Consider the following 15,252-nt stretch of genomic DNA (forward strand, 5'->3'; position numbering starts at 1 on the left):
AGGACAGAAATGTAGACAAGTGGTTGGCCAAAACTCGCACAGGTAACAGTGGCAAAGTTTAAGAAAAAAAGGGTAGACCCAAGTCATCTTAATTAAGCGATTGTGCTGTAACAACCACAGCATCACCCGTCCTCTGATTATGAAGCTTTTAACTAATTTTATTCATAACAGTGACAGATCTTCACTGTCATAGTGAAGATCTATATCGTAGGTCTTCTTCAGAAGATGAGTATGGTCTTGCCTTTTGACTGTTACACAGGTTATTTTCTGAGAACTGTTACAATCTTTGCTTTGCAGAAGAAGAACTTCAGGAAATGGTTGCTGATTGCGGTGAGCTGCTGCTCTGGGCCTCCCATAGAGCAGAGGCTTGTGGAACATCTGCTGAATTCTCGGTCAACAGCATAGTTTGTCTTACGTCAAGTGTTCTTCTTAACAAAGAAAACAGAATAAAAAGTCACTTTGTGTGACATTGCTCAGTAGGCAGACAGCTGCATAACACATTCTGCTGTGAAATCCTGCTGATACTTCACAGTGAGAACTTAGGTTATGCACTTGGTTTTAAGGGCCTAAAAAGGACCCTCTGCAGTTAGATTAAATTCATCAAAGATTTAAGTGGGTTTGATTTTAGATGATGACAGTAAAGATGTCCAGCATGGGGGGGAGAAATACTTATGCTGACTTTCATAGAACCAGGATTCCCCTACAAGCGAAAGACCAACATAATCTCAAAGGATGGCTGTACAAAATCAGATGAGTCCAGATGCTTGGCCTAATTTCTACCCCTGGTCCTTGAACCAAGCCCAGTGTGAGAGCTTCTGCTTTCAACATATGTGAGAATCGCTAGACCACACCATGTCCTTTTGCAGAATAGATATGCTAAGACATCTTGGAACTAGAAAAATAATTTACACACCAAATCTTTTGGGGTCATTCATGAGGGAGAGTATGCCATGACAAAATTAATTCTGCAAACACAAAATACGAGGTATTATCAGTGGAAAAAAAATAAAGGGAAAATACTCTTGGATGAAACATCTGGATACAGTTAACAAATAGAGAACAAATTATACTGGCATAAACTTTTTCAGTCCTCCTGTGTCAGGGGAACCAATTAAGATGAGAAAGGAGATGGCACCTATATTATATATATATATATCTGGTTTTGATGGTCTTTTTTAAAAAAACACACGCTAAAGACTGTATATAATAGAAGTGGTTTAAAAATAAAACTATTTTTTTCACAATGAAATATGTATGTTAAGAAACCCTTTGTGACCACAATTATCAAATGTGATTTTTCTTGGCCAGTGATAGGATTACATATCAAGAATATTTTAATTTCCTTATCTGTAAATGTAACTTCCTTCATGCAGAGTGAGCAGTAGGAGTACAGGGCTATCCATTCTTCATACGAGTCTGTTTGTATTAAGAAAGGTTTTGTGATGCAGATGCTGATGATGCTAGCAATTAGTAGCAACTGGTGACAATGTGGCAATTCACGATATCTCACCAATGTCAGGCACATGATTTTTATCCTTTTCCCACTGAAATGGCCAAAAGAAGTCTTGAACTGCTGAAGTTTGAATCAACAGCAGAGTCAGTCTTTCAGTTCAGAGTCATTTATATGAAAGGTTTAACCTGCAGAGTTAAAGATCATCCTTATTTCTGCATGGGAAAAAAAAGTTACATAGAGTCTTACTCTGGGATAGACAATACATTCCATGTGTCTGATAGATCTTCAGCTTTGTTTTAGAGCAACGATTTGTTTGACAGATCAGAGAGTTTTATTAGTGTTTCCCAAAGCTCTGCCTGTTAGATAGTGATGAAGGAGAGGACAGGTGGACTTCCTTAAAGATTTACCATAAAATTCCACAGTCTTGGCTCTTTCTGGCCCCCTCCTCCCCCCATGGTATTTTGCTTACCACCTTGGGGAAGATCTTGTAAACTGTTTTTGTCTGCAGAACCCCAATACTTCCTGCATAGTTTTTTGAACAACATTTTTGACTACTGAAGAGGATTGCTTGAACCAACATGTTCCAGGAATAAGAACAGTCTGCTGAGACCTCATGGGCAATTTTATTTACTGGAGGTGGAGGTTTCAAGCCCCTGGCAAATGCTGTCACAGATCTCAGTAGGGTCATTCTGCTGCTTTGATCAAGAGAAAACAATAAAATAATTATTCAGGAAAATATTTGAGAGCTTGAAACACTTCTTTTTTTTTTTTTTTTTTTTGTACACCAGAGCCACAGCTTGGCAAACAATAAACAATGGGAAAGTTTGTCTCAGTAACACAATTTAGCAGAATAAAAAAGCTGGAATTCTTTCAACAAAGTATATTCTCTTCTTCTCAGATATTATGAAAACTGATGTCACTTGTAATTCCTCAGGAAAGAAAAAACCCTCAGTTCGCAGTACATCAATGCAGTCATTTTTTTCCCCTGACTAATCTATAAAAAGACATTGTATATGACTGTTATTTTCTCTGCCAGAAATGCATTCCTGGAACAAAATAAAGGCTCTTCTGTTGTTGTTCAGTAATTTGGATAATAGTTTCTCCATGAAATTTCATAACATTTATTTACTACAACAAATTATTAGACCAAGTGGTTTCAGCAGTCGAAACTGGAATCCCCCCTGCAGTAAGCTTTCTTACTGAATTAATTTTGTAAATATTATGTCTAAAATAATTTCAAATGACATATTCATATGAGTAACGTAACATGGATATGAAGTAAATCTGCAGAGCTCTGTGTATAAGGCAGAAGAAATATTAATGGGAGAGGCTTCAGCTGTGTAGATTCAGCTAAGCAAAACTTTCTCTTAGAATTATTGACAGCCTTGGATAGTTACAGGTATTTCCAATTTGGATCAATTAGAATGCAGTAGTTGCGGCCAAAGGCACTTTTTTGCTTTATATTTGTAGTGTCTCAAGAGTTTCTCTTCCCACAGAATGAGGATTCATATTTCTGAAGTCTTCCTGGACTGCTTTGAGGCAAACCCACACCTGAATTTACCAGCCAAGAAGAAGCAGCAGGGCAGGCTGCCTTACACTTATCTAAAGAGATCATAAGAACAGCAGCTGTGTGAAATCTTCCTCTTTATGCATGGACTTGCACATCTTTTGCGGTTGTAACTTGTGGTTATCCATGAGTGTGGCTTCTGTGCAATGTCTCAGCTGCATACCAGGCATAGCTGGTGGGCAGTGTTGGCTGTAGGAGCTCCCAGAGCAGGAGGGAAATGGCATTTTCCTGTAGCCCCATGGTTAGTGTTATTTGTTAAAGCATAATGGAAGTGTATTTAAGGGGACTATTCCTCTCCTATGGTTTGGGAAGTGTGGGAAAGAGAGGAAGAGATGCAGCTTGACTTATTGTGTAAAATGTGCTGTATAACATAAAGCTGAAGGGTCTGATACTAGCAAGGCTGACATCTTTTGAGCTGGAATCAGCAGTTACACGGCCAACCTTCGGGTGAAACACATGTGACCCAGCTTGTGTGTATCTGCTATAACTGCTGTTTACAAGGATACTTTGACTTGGCCTTACCAGTCCTTAGTTGTATGTAACCCACTGAGAAGATGGTGGTAGAATGGGTAATGCTATGCCCTTTTGTCTTTCACAAAATCACAGAATGGTTGAGGCTGGAAGGGACCAACCGAGGTAATCTAATCCAAGCCCCCTGCTCAAGCCAGGTCACCTAGAGCACATTGTTTAGGATTGTGTCCAGACAGCTCTTCAGTATCTCCAGGGAAAGAGACTCCATAGCCTCTCTGGGCAACCTATTCCAGTGCTCAGTCAGCCTCACAGTAAAGTTCTTCCTCATGTTCAGGTGGAACTTTCTGTGGTTTAGTTTATGCCTGTTGCCTCTTGTCCTATTGCCTGGCACCACTGAAAAGAGTCTGGCCCCATCCTCTTAACACCTTCCCTTCAAACACATTGGTCAGTTACCCCCTGAGCCTTCTCTTCTTTAGGCTGAACAGGCCCAGCTTCCTCAGCCTTTCCTCACGTAAGAGGTGCTCCAGACCCTTAATCACTCTAGTAGCCCTTTGCTGGACTTGCTTCAGGAGCTCCACATCTCTCCTGTACTGGGGAGCCCAGAACTGGATACAGTACTCCAGGTGAGGCCCCACAAGGGCTGAATAGATAGCGAGGATCACTTCCCTTGACCTGCTGACGGTGTGCTTCCTGATGCGCCCTGGAATACCATTGGCCACAAGGGAAGGCACATTGCTCGCTCATGGCCAGCTTGCTGTCCACCAGGACCCTCACGTCCTTCTCCACAGAGATACTTTCCAGAAGGTCAGCCACCGGCCTGTACTGATGCATGGAGTTATTCCTTCCAAGTTTCATGACCTTGTACTTTCTTTTGTTGAGTTCCAAAAGGTTCCTCTCTGTCCATCTCTCCAGCCTGCCTAGATTCTTCTGAATCTCTCACAGCTCTCTGGGGTATGTATCAGCCACTCTACCCAGTTTTGTATCGTCAGCAAACTTGCAGAGGAGACAGTCTATCCCTCCATCCAAGACATTGATCAGTCAAATAATGGTGGACCCAGCATTGATCCCTGGGGGACACCACTAGTTACTGGTGTCCGCTAGGTACCAGTGCCACTAGTACTGATGTCCAACTAGACCCTGTGCCACTGACCACAATACAACCCTCTGAGATCTGCCATTCAGCCAGTTCTCAATCCACCTCATCGTCCGCTCATCCAGCCTGTACTTCCTGAGCTTGTCTATGAGGATGTCATGGGAAACAGTGTCCAAAGCCTTGCAGAACTACAGGTGGACATCATCCACTGCTGTCCCCTCATCTATCCATCCAGTTGTCCATCATAGAAGGCAGTCAGGTTTGTTATGTGTGATTTCCTTTTGGCGAATCCATGCGGACTACTCCTGATTACCTTCTTGTCATCCATGTGCAACTACTTGCACTTTACTCATACAATCACAAGGAAATCAATCAGAGTTTATCCTATCTCTCACTCTAGTTAAGTTACTGGTTGGGCTTCAACCACAACAGTATCACTCAAGAAAAGTGCCTCTGCATGTCAGTCTAGCTGAAATTCTCCTTCCTTTTTGAATTACTTTGTTTCCTTGATGTCTTGCCTTCACATACTGGTTGTGGTTTCCATTGCTGTCGTTGCATGCAATAAGTAATAATTGCTGAAGGTGACCCAAACAGTATAAAAGACAGCATTTAAATCAGAGAGGATGCCTGCCCATTTTGGTTTTTGGGATCTGTTGTATTCCACTATTTTTTAGTGGTGCTTATTTTGTCTGAAAAATTAATCAAATCACAGAGGTGCTAAATTTCATCCCCCTTAATCAAATAAAGTTTGAAGTTTAAATTGGGTTCAGAAGGCCTGAAGTAAGTTGATGTCTTTAAAAAGTAGCATATTAGATAGTCCTGGAGACTCTCCGTGTGAGACACGTAAGAGGAAGGAGAAAACACCCACAACTTCTGCTGTCTGTGGGGGCATCATTAAAGAGTTCAGTGGGGGGCCGTGGTCCCTGAATGGGTCAGAAGAGCTCTCTGCTCTGCCACAACTGCTTCAGATCTGTAATTCAGGTAATGAAGAGCAAGCTAGATTTAGTCTGACTCTGGTTTTCCAAATATCTAATGCAACCTATAGCTAGAAATAGTAAGAGTATCATCACATATCTTTCACAATGACACTTTTTTTATCTGGAAGCATAACTGATTTCAAAGTTATTGGAGGATGAATGTATTATTTCAAGTCTGGTTTTGTTAAGAAAGGTTTTGCTTGATTCTCATCTAGGCATATTTACCATAGTTCTTGTTTTTCTGTTAGTTCAATAATATTGTCCCCAAAAGAATTTACCTTTTTCCTTAAATCAGATCTTGATTTTCAGTAACTTCATGCAGGCGTTTCATTTCTGTGAATGTCTTTTAGGCCTTAGCAGGCCTGGCGGCGCTGAGCAAAACCAGGTCCCTTTGCACTCACTCACATCTTCCCATTGACATCAGTGGCCATTGGTGCTTGAAACAGAATTTCTCCACTGAGTCCCAAAAGTAGGTTAGACTATTATTTCTCACAAACTTCCTTGGAGAGTTTCAGATGTGCAAATCCCAGTGAACTGTTATCTCAGTGAAATGTCATCGAGACATCAGACAGACAGAGATGACTCCCTTTGCTTCCTCTTGGAAATTGGAAGACAATCTGTAGTGTCAGGAGCGGTCAGAGTGCATGTGTAAAGTGTGACTGTGCATCTTGCTTGGTACACTTCCTAGAGTTTCTGCTGGGACAAGATGTTCTTTTTACCTTGCCATTCCTAGGCAATTAGAATATGAAATAAAAAGGAATATTATCTAAATAGGGCCCTTTTGTAATTTCATACATAATATTCTGCATAGAAAGAATGATGTATTGCCCATACTTCTGCCACAGAGGGATGATAGGCAGTTTATAATCCTTCCCAGATTGTGGCACCAGCTACGAATCTGGACTGAACAGGCAGCTGTATTCTTTCAGATTGTCTGTGGAGTATTTACTGAACAAATGCTTTTTATATATATTTAATATGAAGCAAGTTAAGATTTTAAGGAAAGAGACACAATAACTAAGAAGTTTACTTCCACTTCTGTGAGATTTCTGTTAAATCAGGTTTTTAGTCTAATTGCAGTGTAAATCACTGGAAAACATTGGAGTTTTTTAAATGGGCTTTAGATCCCAGGAAAGCCTCAGTCACTTAGGCCCATGTCCTATTTTTGTGGTTGTACAGAATCTAGAGAAATAGTGGAGAAATAAACTTTTACATATGAATTGCGTAGTGCTTCATTTTGCACAGATAAAATGATGTAATGAAATACCTCTTTTGTCAGTCATACAGAGCTGCAGCTTTTTAATTTCCAGAATTATTAGTCACCTGGGCTTGCAAAAACACTGTTTGGCTGTGTAAACCTGCTGGTCCAAATACCCTCACTGCAATGAAAATTCCCTTGTTGCAGTGAAGGAACTTGTGCTGTGATGCCCCCTATTCTGTCAGTCTCATTTTCCCATGGCTTCAAAAGAATATTGTCCTCTTGGTACCACCTTGTAATTTCCTATCTATCTAACAAGTAAATGTCAGAGCCAGTGGGGGCTACAGACCTGAAAAATAGTATTCAAAAGGAAGGCCCATGATGTTGCAATGTCTAAGGTCTTCCTTTTGCCGGTTACAATGGGCACACGAACACCTGGCAATAGAAAATCATTCTGTTTCACAGTTCTGCATATAATTGTAATGGGGCATCAGTCTGCTTTTATTTTTTGTATTTTAAAATGATGCATGGATGTGATCAGTTAAGCAGCATCCTCTCCCAACCCTCCTGCAACACAAAACCCAGAAAGCCCTTTAAAATAATTTTTCGTAATTGAACCCCATCAGCTTTGATGCATTTTCCAACTGCCTGTAAAAACAGAGCGCAAAACCATTATTAATACATTAAATGCTGACTGATTGTACTGGGTGAAGTAGCAGTCAGCAGAAGGTTGCTCTAGCTGTTCTTACTGAGAGCTTTTGAGTAATGAGACCTTTGAAAAAAGATCTGATCTTTTCCTGCAGGGTGCCTGAACCAGACATTGAGATGTTTCGTTAATCAGTCCTTTCACCTCCATCATAGACTCCTGTGCCCTGTTACTACAATGTAACAAATAAGATATTTTTTCCTCCAGTGCCTTTAAAAATAGATTTTGCTGCAGTTGGAGAAGTTATTTTTCAGTTTAATTTGCATAGTCAGAGGCTGTTCATTAGCACAGCTTCCTATGACGTTAGTTTATTCTGCATGTAGTTCAGTTACGTTAAGGAAAATCACAGCAGTAAATATCTTACTTGGTATACAGGTTTTTGTAATCAGTCCTTGACAACATCTGTCAAAACAGTATGGGAAAATCCTGGCTTGCTTTGTCATTACAGAATGCGACTGTTTGTTTATTCAATAGAAGAAATAAAGCATATTGAGAGGAGGCCAGAAGAGTCAGACTGAGTCAGTTACTGGGACTTCCAGCTACAGGATATTTTGCTTCCAGCATTTCCCATCAATAATAAACAGTCTTTATGGGAACCATCGAATGATAAGAATGAGATCATGAATTGAGAGCTAGGCTATATATTTTTTGATCTGTTGTATGGTGTAGTTTACATTAGGGTCAATCTCGAGACTGGAAAGAGGCAGGCTCTGTATCACAGCATTGCAAATAAATGTTTGCCAGCTATGTGAGATACCATCAATAATTCATCACTGTAGTTCTTCCAAGATGGTCTGTTGATGCAAACTGTCAGAGGACATGGAAATAATATGAGCATTTATGTGATTTACAGATCTACAAAATAGCAAATAACTAGAAATTTCTTCAACTGTCAGTACATGTAGGGTCTTGAATGTCAGAAATAGTGTGTGTGACAGTTGCAGCATGTATAAATCATGGTCATCTGTTTAAAGTGTTCTCTAAGTACTTGTAGTCCATTTCCAATATCTGATTGACAGATTGTATTTTAGGTAATTGTGCATTTTCTTTTTTTTTATTAACTCTTTAATCCCTGGAGATGCTCAGTTACAGTAGTATAACTTGATGAATAGAATTGCTAGAGCTCAAACCACAAATGTTTCCCTGCCATGCAATTTCACTTGGGCCTATGGGTTTTTTTAGTAATTTGGGTCTTTGGTAACATACTGGAAATTGTGTTGCCCAAAGTGGTTTGTAAAATTTTTGCTCGTGCTCTTGTTCAGTCAGTAACTTAGGAATCATAGAATCGTAGGATGGTTTGGGTTGGAAAGGACCTTAAGATAATCTAGTTCCAGCCCTCCTGCCATGGTCAGGGACACCTCCCTTTAGACCATGTCACCCAAGGCTCTGTCCAGCCTGGCCTTGAGCACTGCCAGGGATGCAGCATTTATCACTTCCCTTGGCAACCCATTCCAGTTCCTCACCTCCCTCACAGTAAAGAACTTCTTCTTTATACTTAACCCAAACTTCCCCTGTTTAAGTTTAAACCTGTTCCCCCTTGTCCTATTGCTGCAGTCCCTGTTGAAGATTTCCTCTCCAGCATCCCTATAGCCCCCCTTCAGATACTGGAAGGCTGCTATGAGGTCTCCACACAGCCTTCTCTTCTTCAGGCTGAACAACCCCAACTTTCTCAGCCTGTCTTCATACAGGAGGTGCTCCAGTCCCCTGATCATCCTCGTGACCCTCCTCTGGACTTGTTCCAACAGTTCCATGTCCTTATGTTGAGGATACCAGAACTGCACACAGTACTCCCAAGTACTCAGATAAATGGTGACTCAGATGGTAATTTATTTTTGTGTCTTGACAAAATTCAGGTGAGAGGCTTTATTTGATTGCAGCTACATGAGTAAGTGCCAGTAGCCTCATGTTTCAGGAAAAGCCGCCTCATGTTTCAGCTGAATTCCCATCTTTGTACCAGCTGCGGTCCCAGAGCTGCTCAGGTCTGTATGGTGCAACAGAGCAGTGCCCTAAAGCAAACTCAAGTTGTTCCCACTTGTCCAAAACTTTCACTTCTGTAAACTGGTCTTTTAGCTGCATATATTAATCTTGAACCAGCTCAGTATATATGAGCCCCTGTATTCAACTTGCCTATGAATGTGTGATTGGGAATGTAACGTATTCACACTGAAAGGAGTGAGGATCACTGGGGGATTTTTTGGTTTGTTCTTTTTTGCCTCTGGCATAGTGTGGGGGTAGAGATGAGCTTAATTCATCTTTCTAGCACCAGTACAGGCACCGAGTGCTATGGAGGCAAAGGACCTGTCCCTTGAACTGGAAACCTGTGTGTTATAAGGTTACTTATAGACTTGTATAATATAAGGATACTTAGCATCTTGAAGCATTTTAAAAGTGCAGCATTTCTACAGTGAGGGAGGTTCCATTCTTCCTAGGAATATGTCTGCTGGGTGCGATCATTCATACTTAAACAGGAATGAAGAAAGAGAAATGGGAATAAGGGGCAATCTCTGGCATTCAGTTAAGGAAGGAGAGAGGATGGTACATTGGGTTGCCCCATGTTTTCCTCTTCTCCCATATAATCCCATGAAAGCACTTTTATAGTGATTAGGTGAGTGACTGGATGCTGTAAGTATTGGATAGATTTGTGACAGTACACAGGTGTACAAGACTTTAAAGCACATCTGTGCAAAAGAATTGCCTACTATAACCCTTTTTGGTGGATATTGGTGGGGTTGTAATGCCAATGCACTTGGACCAGTACAGAAGATAAACTTGGATTTTTGTATGGAAAAAGTTTAATAGCTTTACCTCTTTCATTGCAGTAGGGAATAAAACCAATAAAACTGATATGGAAGAGTTTGGGGTGTTTTGTGCAAACACAGCACACCTCAGTGTGCCGAATGATGTTCAGTGGAAGATCACATGGCAGCCTTTTTCCTGGAAACCCACCTGAATGTAACTTCATTTTAATATAAGATAGCTATGGCTGAGTGTGCCAGTCCATCTCTACCCCTCCATTGCCCATGGGGTTCTCTTCCTCCTCTTCTTTTCACAGTGTTTTGTGACAGTGTGGCCACAAGGTGATTTTGCTCAGTGTAAGTAAGTGTAAGTGTATATATGTCTATATAGAGATAGATTTTGTGTACATGAGCAGCAGGGATGATTTCCATCTGGGACCTGAGCTGAGTCACCCTTCAGCTGTGTGACAGGACACAGGAGAGGAGACATGAGGACTTAGGGGGAGGGACCATCACTGCTGGCAGCTCTCCATGCACCATCAGGCCCAGGGTAGTGCAAAAGTGTGACGAGTGCATCACTGTTGCTGTGGTTTTGTCCTGAAGGAAACCTGGACTTCTATGCCCTCTGTTTGTTTAGTGTGCCACAATTAAAATGTTTTCCTCCTGCTCCCTGGAAGCTGGGAGATTTGCCATCTGAGATGGGACTGCACTGTAGAGATCAGCCACAAGCATTGTGTGACTCAACCCTGTGGGTTTGGGTCTTGTTGGGGTATGCTCTGTGTGGAGTGCTCCTCCTTTGGCAGTGCTGAGCACGGTGCAGCTTGAGGTACAGGTACCCAAATCCTGCAAAAGGTAACAGGTTCCCATTGACATCAATGGGCTTTGGATCAGGCTTTTAATCAGGGTGTTAAAATATATAGGCATGAGGCAGTTTCTGAATGGCTGTGGCACACATGATAATGGAGCAAGCTCTGTTGCCCCATGGAGTGACCTTGCCTAGCTGTGATGTCTCATGGCATCTTCTGAAACTTTCAGTTGCAGCTCAAGTGATTTTGAAAGGAGGGAGATTTCACCTAAGCAAATGTGCAAATACATGCCCTTAGGGAAGCTCTACTAAATAAATCCATTATTCTGTTTTTCAGTTAAATTTACTGCAGTCTAAATATCTTGGTTTTAAATATATTTTAGATACATAGGAAAAACGTATAGCTTTCCATTTGGAATTACTGAAGGGGAAGTAGTAGGGCTGAAGGCAAAATCTTTTAGGCCACTTTGGGAAGAGTGTAAAAAACCCCAAGAACTGCACTTTAATATTTATTAAAAAGCTGGTGTTTTCAGTGAAGCTGCCTCTAGGAAATGCTGTTATTTCATTTCAGTGTTGTACTAAGATTACCAGAATTTCTGAGCTGTTGTCTCAAGATTTATACAGGCTGAAGGTATATGTTCTGCTTGATTTTTGTTAAATCTTCCTTCCAGGCATAAGGCATAGAAACTTCTAATTAAAGCTTAAGTTCTAGAGCAAGGAGTAAGTGTTCTGGTAAGATGCAGACACTTGGTCATTGTGTAATTCCCAGGAAGAAAGGAAAGGTTGCCATAAAGTTGGTATGCAGCTGAGGTGGCTGGTTAGACAGTTCGAACGCTCACGCATACTCTGATGGAAGATATTCCAGGTGTACATCTGTCTCTGAGAAGTGCCTCTGCTGCTGCCTTCATCCCAGCACCTGAGTTATTTTCCTCAAAAATATTTCCTGAATATGCCATCTTGAGGGCAACTATTTTCCATAGGTACCCATAGAAAATCATAGAATGGTTTGAGTTGGAAGGGACCTTGAAAATGAATACTTCATAGTTGGAAGAAGTGCCATTAGGCATTTCAAGGTTTCTTCTTGGCATTTTGTGGAGAAGCCAGGAGCTACCTGCCACCCAGCCAGGACAGGAACTGTGGAATAGCAGAGGCAGGTGCAGGAGGGTTGGCATAGGAGCTATGCTGTTTCTCCTCTCTTTTGGTGTTGTTTCGAGCAGATGGTTTTCTAGTTCATAGCACCAGACAACACTACTATTCCCCACGGAAGCAGAGGCATTCCTGTAATTACACAAGGCATGATCATACCCTTATTTTGAGCAAATTAATATTGTGATGGTCTGAGCAGCTTGAGAGGCAGGCCTTTGTTGTGAAGGCATCACAAGTGCCTGATATGAGACAGCCCCACTCCAGCATGCTGCCCTGCCTTACCCACAGCCTCATGCAGCATGGGAGATCTCATCCCAAGCAGCTGCTTGTGTAACAAGCAGTTGTGGTTTCAGCTTCTGACACCAGACATTACTGAACAAAACCAGTGCTGGAGGGATGATCTAGTGAAGCAGTGAGCTGAAGTCAATCTCACCATCAGGTTTGATTCTCCACTCAATTAAAGAGGAATTATGGCTGAGTCAGGGCTATAGGAATAGCTAAACGCAAAATTCTTCCTTCTCTTTCTTGAAAACTCATGATAGCATTTTAGTGATTATTTTAGTAACTGTACTGAGAGCCTGAATATGCAGAATAATTTACGAGATGTGTATAAAACATATGAAGCCTTCAAGGGACTTGATGGGCACTGTCACTGGCTGAGTTTGTCATTCCAAGTGATAAAATCAAATGGCTGCTTATGTATTTAAAAAATTGTTGTGGCTGCAGGGAAAATATTGGAGCAATGAGGACATTCTCACTAACTTGGAGATTAGAGAAGCCTCTTTGGCAGGAAGAAAATGTAGTTCGCCTATAGCACCTGCATATACTTGCATGTCTGTGATCTAGTTTTTACAGCCTGTGTTGTCTATTCCCTCCTTGATATATTTGCAAAATTCATATGATGTTCTTCTGGAAGTTCTGATGGGTGGAGAAGAAATACAGTGCCTAGTACAAACAGTTCCTTCTGGATGCTGCATTCCTACAGTTATCTGTCATTTAGAAAAACGCAATTCAACAGCCTATTTTTAGTACAGTTTCTGATAGTAGTAATCAAATATATTTTAAAAATTCATAACATGTAATATTAAACCAAATCCTGCCATCATAATTGCAATTTGTAGTACATTGTCCCCATTAAGCTACAGTGGCATTTACTGTTTATCTTGCCAACTGTCTGGTCACTGGATCTTTCTGAGGAGAGGAAATGGGGAGAGGAGAAAAGACACCACACTCGCTTGCATTCATTTTCATTATATTTTAATAACAGTGATTCAGCTTAGTCCTGGTTGTAAATACCTGTTTGGTAATGCATCTGGGTATTTTAACCCAGTCTGAACCTGTTCAGAGTGTGATGGCCAGGATTTGGTGGAAACCTCCAGCAATGTTAGGTAGCAGCAAGAAACCACAGGTAGTGAACAGTCCTATTGGATCCAGTGAAGATGCCAACATTTAATTCAGGGGTTCCTAGTGCTGCGCATGGAGGGAAAAAAAAAAAAAAGGAAAAAAGTGAACTGTAAAGTTAAGTATTATCTTATCACTTGCCCAGAATTCTAAATAAGCAGAGCAGACTTCTCATGAACAGGATAAAGTTCAGAAATCACTGTAGGCATTTCAAGCATTCATAAACCGACTTTTCAGGGGAGAGTGGTAACCCTGGAGGTCTGGCTAGGTAAATAACTATAAGTTCTTAATCTGTATTGCTTTATAAATACTATTTTTCATTAGTATCATTTTATGTAAAAGCTTCTGAAATGCATAACAGTAAATCAGTACAGAGTAGTTACTCTACACCAATTCTCTGTACAGATATTTCTAATGCCCCCTGCATGGTAAGATTACACAGTGACAACTGTGCTGTCCCATCTTTGCAGCAAAACTTTCATGGAAACTAGCCCAAAGACTGTCTAGCTCAATAAAATTACTCTAATTTGGGTCATTGCACTAAAGTGTAATGCTGACCCTGCAATGAGAAAATGTCTTTTGTAGTAGATAGGATTTTTAATACAATGGAATACGTAAGTTTCCTATAGGATAAGAATGACTTTCATTGCTTATATTGATATTGGTTTAGGTAGTTATAGTTAGATTATATCATGAAAACACACATCATCATTACAGTTCTGGCTGAAATCTGGATATTTTGAAATCCTTTGAGTGGCAGAAAGTCCTAGGTATTAATTGGGCCTCATTACAGAAACAAAAGGAGATCTTGGTATGTCCTAAGGCTGAATAACAATAATTTCCATCTGTTTAAAGACATGCCAAAGTTAGAGCACTATAGAAATCACTCATGTCCAAGCTTCTGGAATGTTTGAAAGAGCTCTGACGGGAAGTTGCTGGTATTGTAGACAATGAGCAGAATGGGCCTTACTTAAAATTCTTAGAAAATATACATTTAGCTATGCATCATGCAAACGATACCAACAGTACCCACTCAGAGAATAAGATACAGTTCTGCATGCTGAAAACTACTGTCTGTAACGGAGGGGTAAAAAAGCAACAACAGGGCAGGGGAGACATCAGGGAAGCTTTCCAGGTGTCTGCAATTGCTGACCTCTTGGTCAACGCACAAGACTTGGTCCAAATCATTCAGCAAAGCAATCTAGAACATGAAGTAGGACAAGAATATCTGGGTTAAAACTGTAAATGTTTTATATTTTCAGGATGTACTAAATATACTAAGTGGTTCTGGCTAGTGACAGCTAATCCCTTTAATTAATACATATAACCATGACCGTATGAAAGCTAAGTGCATGGCACTCAGCCTTTGAAAGCATGTTGGAGTTGCTCAGGGGAATTGCTAAGATTGTGTTTGAAATCAAGGGAAGGTGGAGCAGCCCTAGCAGTGCTGGTTAGTATGCACTTAAGTTTCTTCATCTTTAGCAGGTATAAAAAGACAGTTAACTGGCCTGAACCCTAGCCATTCATTTGATCAAGAAGCAATGGTGAGTCTTGCTTCGTGTTACCACAGACCATTTAAAAGTTGGTGCTCAACCTCAGAGCTGCTTTTATTCTTTCAGCTAAGAATAGTGGTTTAGGATGAATCAATGAGTTTGCACCGTGACTGGAAAAGCCTTTTACACTTTGGGACTTGCACTGTG

The 15,252-nt window shown here is 40.8% G+C and overlaps 1 protein-coding gene across 4 annotated transcripts in view; it reads left to right on the forward strand.

Annotated features, from left to right (window-relative positions):
- NCKAP5 (NCK associated protein 5) overlaps positions 1–15,252 on the forward strand; it is a 505,074-nt gene that overhangs the window by 72,428 nt on the left and 417,394 nt on the right. For all 4 annotated transcript variants that reach the window (XM_057407188.1, XM_057407190.1, XM_057407189.1 and 1 more), the window contains exon 2: positions 10,838–10,933. The gene's annotated coding sequence lies outside the window, so the exon portion shown is untranslated. The remainder of the gene's footprint in view (positions 1–10,837; positions 10,934–15,252) is intronic.

This window comes from Pezoporus wallicus, unplaced genomic scaffold (assembly GCF_028554395.1).
Source record: "Pezoporus wallicus isolate ANWC-B61680 ecotype Strahan unplaced genomic scaffold, APGP_CSIRO_Pwel_v1 contig_4166, whole genome shotgun sequence".
Lineage (NCBI taxonomy): Eukaryota > Metazoa > Chordata > Aves > Psittaciformes > Psittacidae > Pezoporus > Pezoporus wallicus.